The 12,737-nt window shown below is 40.7% G+C and overlaps 1 long non-coding RNA gene across 1 annotated transcript; it reads right to left on the bottom strand.

Moving 5' to 3' along the window:
- Positions 1–1,332: 1,332 nt before the first annotated feature.
- Positions 1,333–12,513, bottom strand: LOC118352640 (uncharacterized). Its single transcript, XR_004810088.2, has 3 exons — positions 12,466–12,513; positions 3,361–3,627; positions 1,333–1,625 (listed from the first exon to the last, which is right to left on the bottom strand). It is a non-coding gene; the product is annotated as an uncharacterized LOC118352640 (long non-coding RNA).
- Between the last annotated feature and the right edge of the window lie 224 nt (positions 12,514–12,737).

The raw sequence follows: 12,737 nt of genomic DNA, 5'->3' as shown, positions 1-12,737 counted from the left end.
TAGATGTTTATTTCCCATTCCACAGCCGGATTCATAAGCATATATGTTAAAGAAAATTTTAAGTGGCATTTCTCCCACATTTTAATTTAAGTCCATATAAAATATCTTTGCTCCAATTGTAACTATAACTACAAACACCTTCCTTCCTCAACCCAAGGAAGCAGAGTTGAGTATAATTTGTGGCACACTCCATTTCTAACTTGAGTATCATTGCATTTTTTCCCAGAAGAGCAATCTCTTGGGAAAAGAGTCAGGATACTTTGGGTAAGATGTCATAGCAACAGCTTAAATGGAGAAAAGATTGTGGAAATATATATTCCCACACTTTCCAAACCCAGACTTATGCTCCATTCATGCTTTTAACCATGAAAGACCCAAATACATTATGAGAAATTGAAATCATTTTTTTAAGCATCTCTTAATTTTCCTTCCTGAAAACATTGTGGAAAAGGGAAGTCTGGCCCTTTGCCCTTTGCATTAGATAGATCCTAAGGTCTTCCAACTCTGCAAACCCTCCAGTATGTGCCACACGATGGAACAATGGAAATGAGCTGAGCTGTGGTTGCCAGACAAGTGGCCAGGTTCACTCACTAGCTTGGAGGCTCCCTCCTGCAGACCAGCCTCCCAGAACAAGGATTCAAAGCTGTGCCCAGACATAAGTATCAAGTTATTGTGCCACTTAAAACAGCTCAAAGCTCAAATATGGTATCTGCAACAGCCAAGAATAATGTGGTAACGCATTTGACTTGCAGTCTTAAGATCCAACGTTGAGCTCCAGCTCTGACACACATGTGATCTTGGCTAAATTACCCAACCATCCTGTCGTATAAGGTGAAAATCAAAATGACGTAGTGTCTGAAAATATTTGGGGAATTATAGAATGCCATATGCATGTGGTGTATCATGGCAATCCATGTGACAGGGGTGACAATATCCATTCCAAAGCATTTCCTGAATTTCCCACAAATTCTTGGGGCTCTGTATTCTCAGGGCCATCCCCAACTTCATCATTCTGCTTTCTCTGAGTCCCATTTCTGGGTCATCTCAGGTTCCCTACTTGCTCCCCCTGCACCATAATGTAGCAACCCAGGTGTGGAATTTGGGTCCTTTCCTCAATTTCTCCCCAAAACTTCACACAAGGCCTGTGCTTGTAGCAGACTTTGTTCAAATTTGTAAGGAAACAGAGTGGGTTTACAGAAACTCCAAACACCATAAAACGGAGTCACTGAGTGAAGTTTTCCTCTCTGCTCTTTGATCTATTTCCCTCTGAAAACCAACATTGCCTGCACTCACCCTTGTCTCTGGCTACACTCCCTAAGAGGCCTCCTCCTGCATATATAACAGTGCTACCTGCACTTGGGCCAAGCAGATGTCTCTTTTCTTCTTCATCCATCACTCTGCAGGGGAAATGGAGTGATAAAGAAATTTTACCTTCCCTTGGAAGGATAAACTGTGTTGCCATCACCCCTCCTTCTTAGAAAACAGAAGAAGCTATAGTCCATTTGTGTTCAACAATTTTTTCCATTGTTCATTCATTCAACAAATATTGACTTCCTTCGATGTGCCAGGTCCTGTTCTAGATGCTGAGATGAAGCTACCACAGATAAAAATCCTGTCATTGTATTCTAGAGACAGAGAGTGGGGGAGACAGTAAACAAATGCACAATTAAAATGAATGTATATCCAAGTTTAAGAAGTAGAGAAAGGTAAAGCAGAATGGGGCAAAGGGAGGAAGGACAGTGCAATTTTCCATTAAGCAATCAGGAAAGGCCTCTTTAGCAAAGACCTACAACATGCTGGGGAGTAAGTCATGAGACTGTTGGGGGGAAGATGTTGCAGGGAGAGAAAGAGCCTGTGCAAAGGCCCGAGGCAGTTTACAATCACATCTATATTCTCTCTGCATGAAAGATAAGATTTCACTTTTAGCTTAGCTCAATGTTAAAGAGTTCCTTTAGGGTCCTAGGAGTTCCTCAAATTTATCCTTCCTTTCCTTTTGTATTTCCTGTTGTCTACCTCCTAAATATATCTTGAGTCCATCCCTTCCTCTATATCTGACCTATCATTGCACTTGCTTGTGCCTTAATGAGTTCTCCCCTGGATTATAGACACAGCTTCTTAACTGGAGAGTGTAGCCCCCTTCAGTCCCATCAGAGTGATTTATAATTCAAATAAAAGCACAATGCTCAAAAAAAAAAAAAAAAAAAAAAAAGCACAATGCTGTGCTGCATTAAATAGCTCAATCAACTCCCTCCAGCCCCCACACACTTAGAACAAAATTTCACCTCTTCAGCTTGGCTACCACAAAGATGATCAGTGCCACACTCATATCCCCAGTGCTGGCTGTTCCAGGATATGCCCAAAGCATGCAACTGTAAGCACCTGCTGCTCTTCACTTGAGGGATTTCTTAGTTGTGAGCAATGGGCCATAAGTGCCAGGAAATTAATGCTCCTAGGGAGCAGCCCTCACTCAGTGATAAATGGGAATTAAAGGATAAATTCTCCATCTTCCTGGTCCCTGGGGCAGGGAAACAGGGGAAGAGGGAGAGAATAACTTTGAGGTATTTTCCATAATATCTCCCAACTTTTCCCAATGGAATCGACCTGAATTGCCCACAGTAGCAATCTGCTCCATAATGCACATTATTTTTGCTTCCTTCCCTTCCCTGTCTTGCTTCCTCACTCCTCCTTCCTAGAATCACTCCTGCCCAAATTAAACTATTTGTATTCAAATCTTTGTGCTTTTGTTATTGTTGTAGGTTGAATTGTGTTTCCCAAAATGATATATTGAATTCCTAACTTCTAGGTCCCTGTGTATGTGACCTTATTTCTTGACAGATGTAATTAAGATGAGGTCCCACTTGGTCAGAGTGGGCCCTAATCCATCCAGTATGATGACGTGTATTAGAAGAGAGGAGACACACAAGGGGAAGAGAAGATCATGTGATGACAGAGACACACAGGAAGAACGCCATGTGATGACAAGGGAAGAAATCGGAGTGAGCTCCGACAAGGCAAGGAGCTCTAAGGATTGCCAGCAACGCCACAAGCTAAGGGAAAAGCATGGAACAGATTCTTCCATAGAGCCGTCAAAGAGAGCATACCGACACGTTGGTTTCAGATTTCTGGCATCCAGAACTGTGAGATAATAAATTTCTATGTTTTAAGCCCCTGGGTCTGTGGTACTTTGTTAAGCAGCCCTAGGCAATTAATGCAGCTATCTATTGCTAGGCATGACAATTGCCTCAAAACTTAGTGACAAAACAACAGCTATTTTCTTTTATCTCACAACGTTCTGGTCGGGGCTTTGGGAAGGGCTCAGCAAAGTCTTCTGTCCCATGTGCCATGATTAAAGTTACTCACTGGTATTCAACGAACAACTGGGCAAGCCCAGATTATCTGAGTCAGCTTCGTTCCTGTGTCTGCGGCTTTGAAGGGGTTTCAGGGATGGCTCGAAGGCTGGACTCAGTTGGGACTGTTGTCCTCCATGTGGTCTTTCTGACATGGCAGTTTTAGGGTTGGCCGCTCAGGGATCCCAGAGAGAGGATGTCCCATGAGACTCAGGCAGAAGCTGTGACTTAGTCTCAGCAGTCCCAGTCACAAATGAATAAACAAAAAGCAGAATCAGACCTATAAATATAGAGAACAAACTGATGGTTGCCAGAGGGGAGAGAGTTGGGGAGATGGGCAAAATGGGTGAAGGGGAGGAGATACAGGCTTCCAGTTGTAGAATGAGTAAGTCACAGGGTAAAAGGTGCAGCATATGGAATATAGTCAATGGTATTGCAACAGCATTGTATGGTGACAGATGGGAGCTACACTCGTCCTGAGCATAGCACGATGTATAAACTTGTTGAATCACTATGTTGCACCCCTGAAACTAATATAACATTATGTGTCACTTATACTCCAATAAAAAAAAATTGTTAATGGCACTTCTACCGCATTCTCAAATGGGTCACTAAATTCATTCAGCCCAGATTTAAAGCATTGGGAATAAGACTCCACCTGTCTCAGGGGGACAAGTAGCAAGAGTCACACTATCTCTAACCTACCTCATGTTGTCTCAGGGTTGGCTGCCAGGGGAACCCAACCTAAGACAACAGCCTATAAGGGCTGGCCCCTATCTCCAGGCTCCTCACTTGCCCTGACATTTGATACCTTATAGGCTAGATTCCCTACTGTTTTCTAACACTCCAAGTTCTGTCTTGCTTCCATGCCTTCATAAACTTTATCTTTTTAGACACAAAGTAAAAAATATATATAAAATATATAGATAGATAGATATAAATATATATATTTAGATATATTTTAGATATATATATCTTTAGATATATATATCTTTTTAGACACAAAGTAAAAAAATATATAAAATATATATATATTTTTTACTTTGTGTATATATATATATATATACATATATATATATACACACACACACAATAGATGTTCATGCTCTTCTCTGCCTAGAATGCCCTTCTCCCTCATCTTTGATCACTGGGAGGGTGGACTCATCTTTCAAGACCTAGACTACTGGAAGGCTTCACCTTCTCTGTCCCAGCAAGGTCACATATCTCTCCCCTCACTTCTGTCTCAACTGCTGAGTGAATGTCTGTTTGCCTGTCACTGAGTTCCTCAGGAGAGTGGACTATTCTGTCCTCTATCTCTGTTCACTCATGCCTGTTGATGGATGAATGGTCTGTGGCAATAAGAACCCCAAGGTGAAAATCCAATCAATTAAGCAGATTGTTGAAGTTTTATATCAATGTTCTGCCATTTCTTGAGTGATCTTCTTAATGTCAACCAGCTCAGTATAGGAGCTGGTCCTCAAGCTGTCAGGGAAAAGGGACATAGGTAAGAAGACAATCAAATGCAGCTATTTGATTGAAAATGATATGGCAAGTTATTAGAGGGGAGGTGGTGGGGGAACAGGTTAAAGTGGTGCTGGGGATTAAGGAGGGCACTCGTCATGATGAGCACCGGGTGATGGATGAAAGTGTTGAATCATTGTACTGTACCACCTGAAACTAATATCACACAGTATGTTAACTACACTAGAATTAAAAATTTGTTTTAATAAATTAAATGATGGCACCATATATGTGCTTGATTGTCTCTACATCAGCATTTAACTCTCCTTGTTCCCTAATAGGTTTGGTTGATATCTTAATAGAATTGATCTCTTTATTGTCCCATTCTTGCAGCTTTTAAAAAAAGTTCACAAGTGCTCCCAACTGGGGAGCTTTTGTTCACAGACTCTGTCAGAGCTCTACTGAATACTAACTGGAATAAAGCATAAAGGCAGTGCAGAGGTCAGTAAGATCTTTCTATAAAGACCATCAGTAAATATTTTAGACTTTGTGAGCCATGAGACAAATCAAGGATATTTTGTACAGATGCTTATATAACCAATTTAAATGTAACCTTTTGAAATATTTTTAAAAACATCTTTGAGCTGAGAGGCAGTGGGCCAGATTTTGACCATGGGCCATGGTTTGCCAACCCAGGGTGTGGCAGATGGAGAGCAAGAGTTAATTAGGCAAGGAGAGATGGTCTCAAGCCCTTAACCAATCTCATGTGACCTTCGGCAGCCCCCTCTAGTGCAGAAGGCCCCACAAAAATTCTACAAAGTGGAGGCTCTGCTTCTGAGAGAATGGAGCAGACTTAGGAATCCTGGCTAACCCTCTGTGTTCCAGAGCTAAAGGGAGCTCCAGGTATTGATCCTAGTGGAGCAATACAAAAGGAATATGCTTAGACCATTGAACCCCCAGGGATTAAACTGTGGGCTAAAGCTCCACCCCAAAACCACATTGATAGCCTAGTGATTCTGGGCCATGAATAAGGTGAAAGGATATATGTGGTAGATCTCAAGCCAACGCAAGGACAGTGGCTCCAACCAGAGCCCCCTGCCCAATATCCCATTCATTTGCATGAGTGCCCAAAAAAACATGTCATAGGGGAGCTCTAGGTCCCCTGTGAGTTAGGAGTTAACTCACACTCGGGTCCCATTATCCAGGAATGTAGTAAACCCAAGGGTCTAAGCCAAGGGCTGTAGTGTGCTCCTGGGGTGTCTGAATATGTGCAAAGGTGTTTCTGGTCAGCCCAATGGCCTTCATGGAAGAGCATTTGCCAGAAACAGCACATGTTTTCCAATTCATGGAACTGAGCCACACAATGAAGACATGTCTTGATCAAATGCCATCTGTGGCTCCATTAAGAAACATTGTTACTGAAGCACTCTGGTATCCCTGGGCTGTTGGAATGGGGACAAGAAGGACATTCTCCTCCTCACTTTCCTCATCTAACATCAAAGATGCCTATAAGAATCAACAGATAATGGGGTATCTGGGTGGCTCAGTCCATTGAGCATCTTTCTTTGGCTCAGGTTGTGGTCTTGGGGTCCTGAGATTAGGCCCCATATTGGGCTCCCTGCTCAGTGGGGAGTCTACTTGTCCCTTTTCCTCTGCCCCTCACCTCTCTCTCTCTCTCTCTCTCAAATGGATAAATAAAATTTTTTAAAAATAGGGGCACCTGAGTGCCTCAGTTGGTTAAGCTTCTGCCTGCAGCTCAGGTCATGATCCCTGGGTCCTGGCATTGAGCCCCACATGGCTTCCTGCTCAACAGGGAAGTCTGCTTTTCCCTCTCCCTTTGCCCCTTCCCCCTCTTGTGTTTTTTTTTTCTCTCTCAAATAAATAAATAAATAAATATTTTTAAAAATAAAAAGATTATTAAGAATCAAGAGATAATGCATATGAAAGTCTTTTGTAGATTGGCAAATGTTAAAAATCTATCAATCATTGTTACTATTACAAATAACAGCATCCTCAGGTGGCTCCTAAATGTGATGACCTTTTTGAAAAAGTAAATGAAAAAAAAAAAAAAAAGAAAAAGAAAAAGTAAATGAGATATAACTTGCATGCAGTAAAGTGGACAAATCTTAAGGTACAACTCAATAACTTCACATGTGTGTATAAACTTCTCTACCAGATCAAGATATAAGATGTTCCCATCACCCCAGAAAGTTCCCTTGTGCCCCTTTCTAGTCAATACCCCCCTCCCAGAGGCAATCGCTGTTCTGACCTCTTCACAGATTGGTTTTGCATATTCTTGAACTTCATATAAATGGAATTATACCGTATACACTCTTTTGTGCCTTCTTGTGAGATTCAGTCGTGTTATTTCTCCTATCAGCAATTTATCCCTTTTTATTGCTGTGTCATGACATACATGTTTTTTTGGGTTGAAAGCAATTTTTTACCCTCACACATATAACAGAAGCAATAAAAATCATTCCATTCCTGTATGACTTCTGATCCTGGTCTCTTTACCAGCCTCATTCCCATGCTTTGGGAATAACAAAGTCAATTAGCTTTCAGCTGCATTGGTTCAGCTTGACTGTCGTCCCTAACAAGGACAAGATCTTAGAGAGGAAAAGGATCTGTTAGCTTAACTTTCATTAATCTACTTATCTGTCTTTCCTATCAAAATTTGGTTGTTTCATAGTTAACTATTTTATTTACATAGAAGTAAGAAAGACTACTCTCTCAACTTGGGAACATGGTGCTTTAAGACAAAAAGTACACATTCTGCAAACAAGACGTGGGGAGTGGAATGGAAATCTCCACTGAGTGCTTTCCTGGCTTCTTGCCATTCTCTGAATACTTAATGAGATTATATATATATATATATATATATATATATATATATTTAAAGCCAAGTATTCTCACATTTAGGCCAATTTTTCTTTTGCTAATATGTCTTTTCTTGTCTTCAATCCAAAACAGATTGAGAATCAAGGAAGATATATTCTATCAACAGTTTTATTTCACCAATACTCTGTTTAATTTCCATTAATGACAATCATTTATATATCTTTAAATATTAATATTGGTGCTAAAGAACACAAGGCAAATGCAAATTGAGTAAGAATTCCCGCAGAGATGCTGGTGAGGTAGGGTTTTATCAAATTCGTCAGTTTGGTCTGGTAATGCCCATTGCTGGAAGTGATGTTCCCCTCAAGGAATTAAGTGAGTCCATAGGGAACAGTGTCTGTCAATAATCGGGTTTAGGTATATGGTGTCCAACACATTTTCTGAAATTGTCAATGGTGCCATATTAAGTCAAATCTGGACTCCCTTAGAATCTGAAAAGAAACTCAGGGAGAAATGACCATATATTCATTACTCCCCACCTCTGCTTCTTGTCACTGACATCACTACACCAATCGACATGCCTTTGTATTTTCAGTGCTCTGTCCCAGAGCTCACCCTAGTTTGGTTCTTAGATTAGCCCAAGAAGTAATTAGGAAAGTGTTATTGCCACACTGAGTTTATGAAGCTAAATGAGTTCTGTAGGTAATGTAGTTAGTAAGTGGAGGCTCTCCCTCTTTTCCTCTTCTGCCTCTGGGTCATTTTGAATTTGCACTAGGAAAAGCATCAGAATAAGCCCTTCAGAATATTTCATAAAAGCTAATTAAAAGGTAGACTCCCTATTTTCATGCAATTAAATATAAATCTTATCTGTAGAATTGGAATAAAGTTGCTTCATTTGTCTCACTGAACTGACTTAAAAGTATTCAGGTATTATAACTTCTTGTCTGTCTGTCTGTCTTCTGCTCTCTTTCCACCAGTATAAGCTCCATGAGGACACTGACTTTGTTTAGTTCACCATTATATCCCTGGTGCCTAGACCAGCACCTGAAACATAGTAGGTAGTCTACAAATACTTGTTGAATAAATGAAGGGATGTAGAAAGGAACGAAGAAAGGAAGGAAAAATAAAACTCAGATAGAAAAAAAAAAAAAACTCAGATAGAGAGGTGAAGTGGCTTGCCCTGTCGCCTGGATATTCAAGAGATTGATCATAAATATCGCTCCTTTGTTATATCTTTTCACTTTTTCTTCATATCTATTGGCAGTATTCATGGTCTTTATGGGGGCCAAGGCAACTTCTTGAGGGGGGAGAAGTTGCCATTTTTCTAGACAAACTCTTATAGCAGGTCATCAGAGTCACTGCATATCCTACATGAGTTAAAGAGCGACAAAGATACTTTGGAAGGGGATGCTGGTGACTGGGTAGGCCCACCAACTAGCCAGTAACTTGCTGACTTACAGCATATGATTCAACTCCACAGATCACAGCATACCAGAGACCTTAGCAAGGCTGTGACTATTCTAATTCCACAGATATTAAAGGTCTGGGTAGTTAGCTGCCCCAAGGGCCTTCTGTCCAATCTGCTTAAGTGATCTTAGAATCACCCAAGATCCTTGAGTATCACAAGACATGCCCATCGAAAAGGGAGAGTTGATAGCTGATGCTCTTTTTCTTCATGCTTAGGGTATACTAGAGAAATATATCTGCTCATGAATATGCAAATAATTGATTTAAAGTCTAACTGATTCATAAGAAAATTCTTGAATCACCTCCTGGTGTTCTAGGAATTCAGTATTTCTCAGTGCAAATATCAGACTCCTACTCAGATACACCAAATGGAGACTTGGCTGCTTTAGAAGCATCTATTTACTTAGAAGAATAAAACCCACACGTAGGAGAAAATGTGCCTTATTCTATTTGATGTTCCAAATGCTTCTTTGCCTAAGGATTACTCCACAGGGATGCCAACACAGACAATGCAGCTTAGTGTGAAAGATGGATACAATCCAGCTCAGTATTACCTATTTATGTTTCACAAAGTTATAAGGCTCACAGCAAGGAGAAGGAGAAACCAATGCAGAGAGAAAGTGCTCATGCTTTCTGGAAAAAAGGAGATGCCAAGATAGAGATGGTATCACATAGCATACATTAATGCCTTTTAAAAAATTTATGTGTGTACCTTTCTTTCTCCTTCTAGTCTGTGTTCTCAAGATAGAGAGCAAATCTGTGGCTTAACAACATTTTCTACCAGCAGAAAAATTACATAACCAAGCATACCTGAAAGCTCATAATTTTCCTGGCCAACCATCTTTAGGTTTATTCCTTTAATTACATTAGAAATGGAGGCTAATTAAGGCAACTGTGGCTAGAGCAAGCCAAATTAGATTTTTCTTATAGCTTTCCCTTCATCTTACAGAATGATGTCATTAAATGTTCAGACTATGAAATGCTACGGACAGCTTCTTTCCACTGTACTGTGGGTTATGCTGGAATGCCAGGGAAATATGCCACAGAATGTCATAAAGCTTTACAGAGCCACAATAAAATCTACATGGAAGCCAAGCAGAATACAAGCATTTACTCCTCTTTGTAAGCAGACACCATGAAGCCAGAAGGAACATAGGTGGGAAACAATGCAGGAAATGATGAAGTGAACAGCATCACATAGCCATTCTCCAGGCTTTTTGGTCTGGAGGCCTCTTGAATGACCAGTCATCACTCAAAGGCTTTACAAAGAACGGAGGATTGGGACTGCCAAATCACACACCTTCTTGGCAGATATTCTTGACCACAGGCGGCTCTTGAGTTATAGGGCTGTATTACATGGCCACTTGATACCTATTTGTAACTGAGCAAGCTCCAGTGGGCTTTCATAATAGAGATATATTAGTCAAATCAGCTTACCTCATTTGTTTGCATGAACCCTGTGATTTGAAGAGTTAAGAGTTAGGTTATAGTCCACTAACCAAGTATGTTTCATATAAATGGTTTTATTAAATTGGAGTAGCCCTATTTAATTCTGAAGTGAAAATTATTTAGTCAGACTCCTCTGGTTTTATTCTTTTCATATATCTAAGTAGTATATGAGTCCTTAGCCTTACCCAGACATAACCATTTGTGCTGATGTTGGTCAAAACATGTGACTATTACCAACTACCCAGAACATATTACTAATGCCTACTATGGGTAAGGCATGGTCCTAGGTGCTAGGAGATAGCCATTAATAGAAAGGTATTATACTTGCCCTCAAAAAGATAAGCTAAACACATATTAAAATGATTAACAACATAAGACAACCTATGAGAAGAGCAGAAAAATACAGCAGTTTAAATTAAGAACGGAAAGAATATGAGGGGGAAACGAGGTCAAAAGAGATAAGTATATGTTAGAAGGATCAAGGAAGATGTAAAATTTAAGGGCAGTGACCTTTAAGGATGGGTAAGCAGAGAAGAGGGATAAATAAGCAGGAACTGTTACAAGTCATGTTACTAGAATAAAAGATTGGCCATGTTCCAGTTATGGACTATCTCAAATGCAAAGCTAAGGAACTTAAACTTGTTTTTGTAGACAATGGATAAGATACAGAAGTTTCTTAACTGGGGACTTACGTCCTTGGGACTCTTTTATCATAAGCAACAGAGAAGCCAACTTGACCTGGCCCAAACAATATACTGAGTTTCTTGGCCTATATAATGAAAATATCTATAGGTGATATTGGCCTCCAGTGAGGTTCAATCTATCTTCTCTATGTCAGCTCCATCCTTAGATGCCATATTGTCCCTCTTTCCCAGCCCACCCTCCTCATTGGCAACTCCAGGCTCTCCACTTATGGTAGCAAAATGACTATAGTAATCCCAGACCCCAGATCTCCTCCTACACCTTCCAGCAGAAGAGTGAACATCTTTTCTGGTAGCACCTGTGGAAGAAAAAGGAAGCTTTTCTTTCTCAGAAGTCTCAATGTCTCCTTGTGTCTCAATGGATCTGACTGGGTTACTGGCTTATCTAGGAACCAGTGGGGGAAGTGTGTAAGTAAATGAAAAAAGCTGATGTGTTTAAGCCAGAGTCCACACCAGGAGAAGAAGGTGGAGTCAATCCCTTTTAAGCCATAGGGCTCAGAAAGAGGAAGAGATTTCTTGAAGGAATATATAAGTACTGTTAGCAACACAGAATGGCCACTGGGTGGCCAGAAAATGACAGATGTCCACTAGAGGGACTAACATGATAAAAGAAGGATTGTATGATAGGCAAGATCAGTTCATCAGGTTATAAAATTGAACAGGTACAAGCTAACTACCTAGTTAGCCATCTCCCCCACTTCCACCTAGGCCCATGTACACACACCTCTGCTCTTTCATTTCAGGAAGTCTTAGAAAGGCATCATCTTGTTCCAGATAGACCCAAAGGTGATTTCTCAAATAGAAAGAATTCTTAAATTTTAATTTGGCAATTAAGGAATTCTCTTTTTTAGAGATGCCAGCATTTTTCAGAAATCACATCTGTGATTGTCAAGTTTGTTCTGTATACTGATCAGCCAAGAAAAGGCCGTGGGCATTCAGAATTCATGAGAAAAGTGTGGTAGGCCTTGAACGCTGCCTTTTGTGTGTGTGTGTGTGTGTGTGTTCCTTTTTTTTTTTTTTTTAACCATTGGACTCAGCCCTTTGGCCCTCACAAAAGCAAATTTTGACACTGACTTCAATGGGGAGAAGGAAGCCACATTTTCAATAGAAGGGCATTTTTTTGTCTGGCTTGAGTCACTGCAGCCGGAACCCATTGTGAACTACAAAGCTATCTGCGCACAAATTAGGAGCACACCCACCAGGACTTGCCAGCTGTTCTGCCTTCTTCAATGAAGTCACAACTGTCATTGTCATCACAGTTCAATGCCATAGCAACAATTGTGAGGGCTTAGTGTCTGTATTGCTCAAAGTTTCTGCGAGTTGGGGAGAGAGAGACAGGTGTAACCCACCTGGCTTCCTATATCAGAGGCTCACACTACTGCCCACTCCCCACCCCCACCCCCGCCCCGCCCGCCCAGCCCTTACTTCTCGGCCCTTTGCAAATGAATGCAATCCCAGGATGATATGAGAC

This window comes from Canis lupus, chromosome 1 (assembly GCF_003254725.2).
Source record: "Canis lupus dingo isolate Sandy chromosome 1, ASM325472v2, whole genome shotgun sequence".
In the NCBI taxonomy this organism is placed as follows: Eukaryota; Metazoa; Chordata; class Mammalia; order Carnivora; family Canidae; genus Canis; species Canis lupus.
This window is presented reverse-complemented; position numbering and strand designations above follow the sequence as displayed.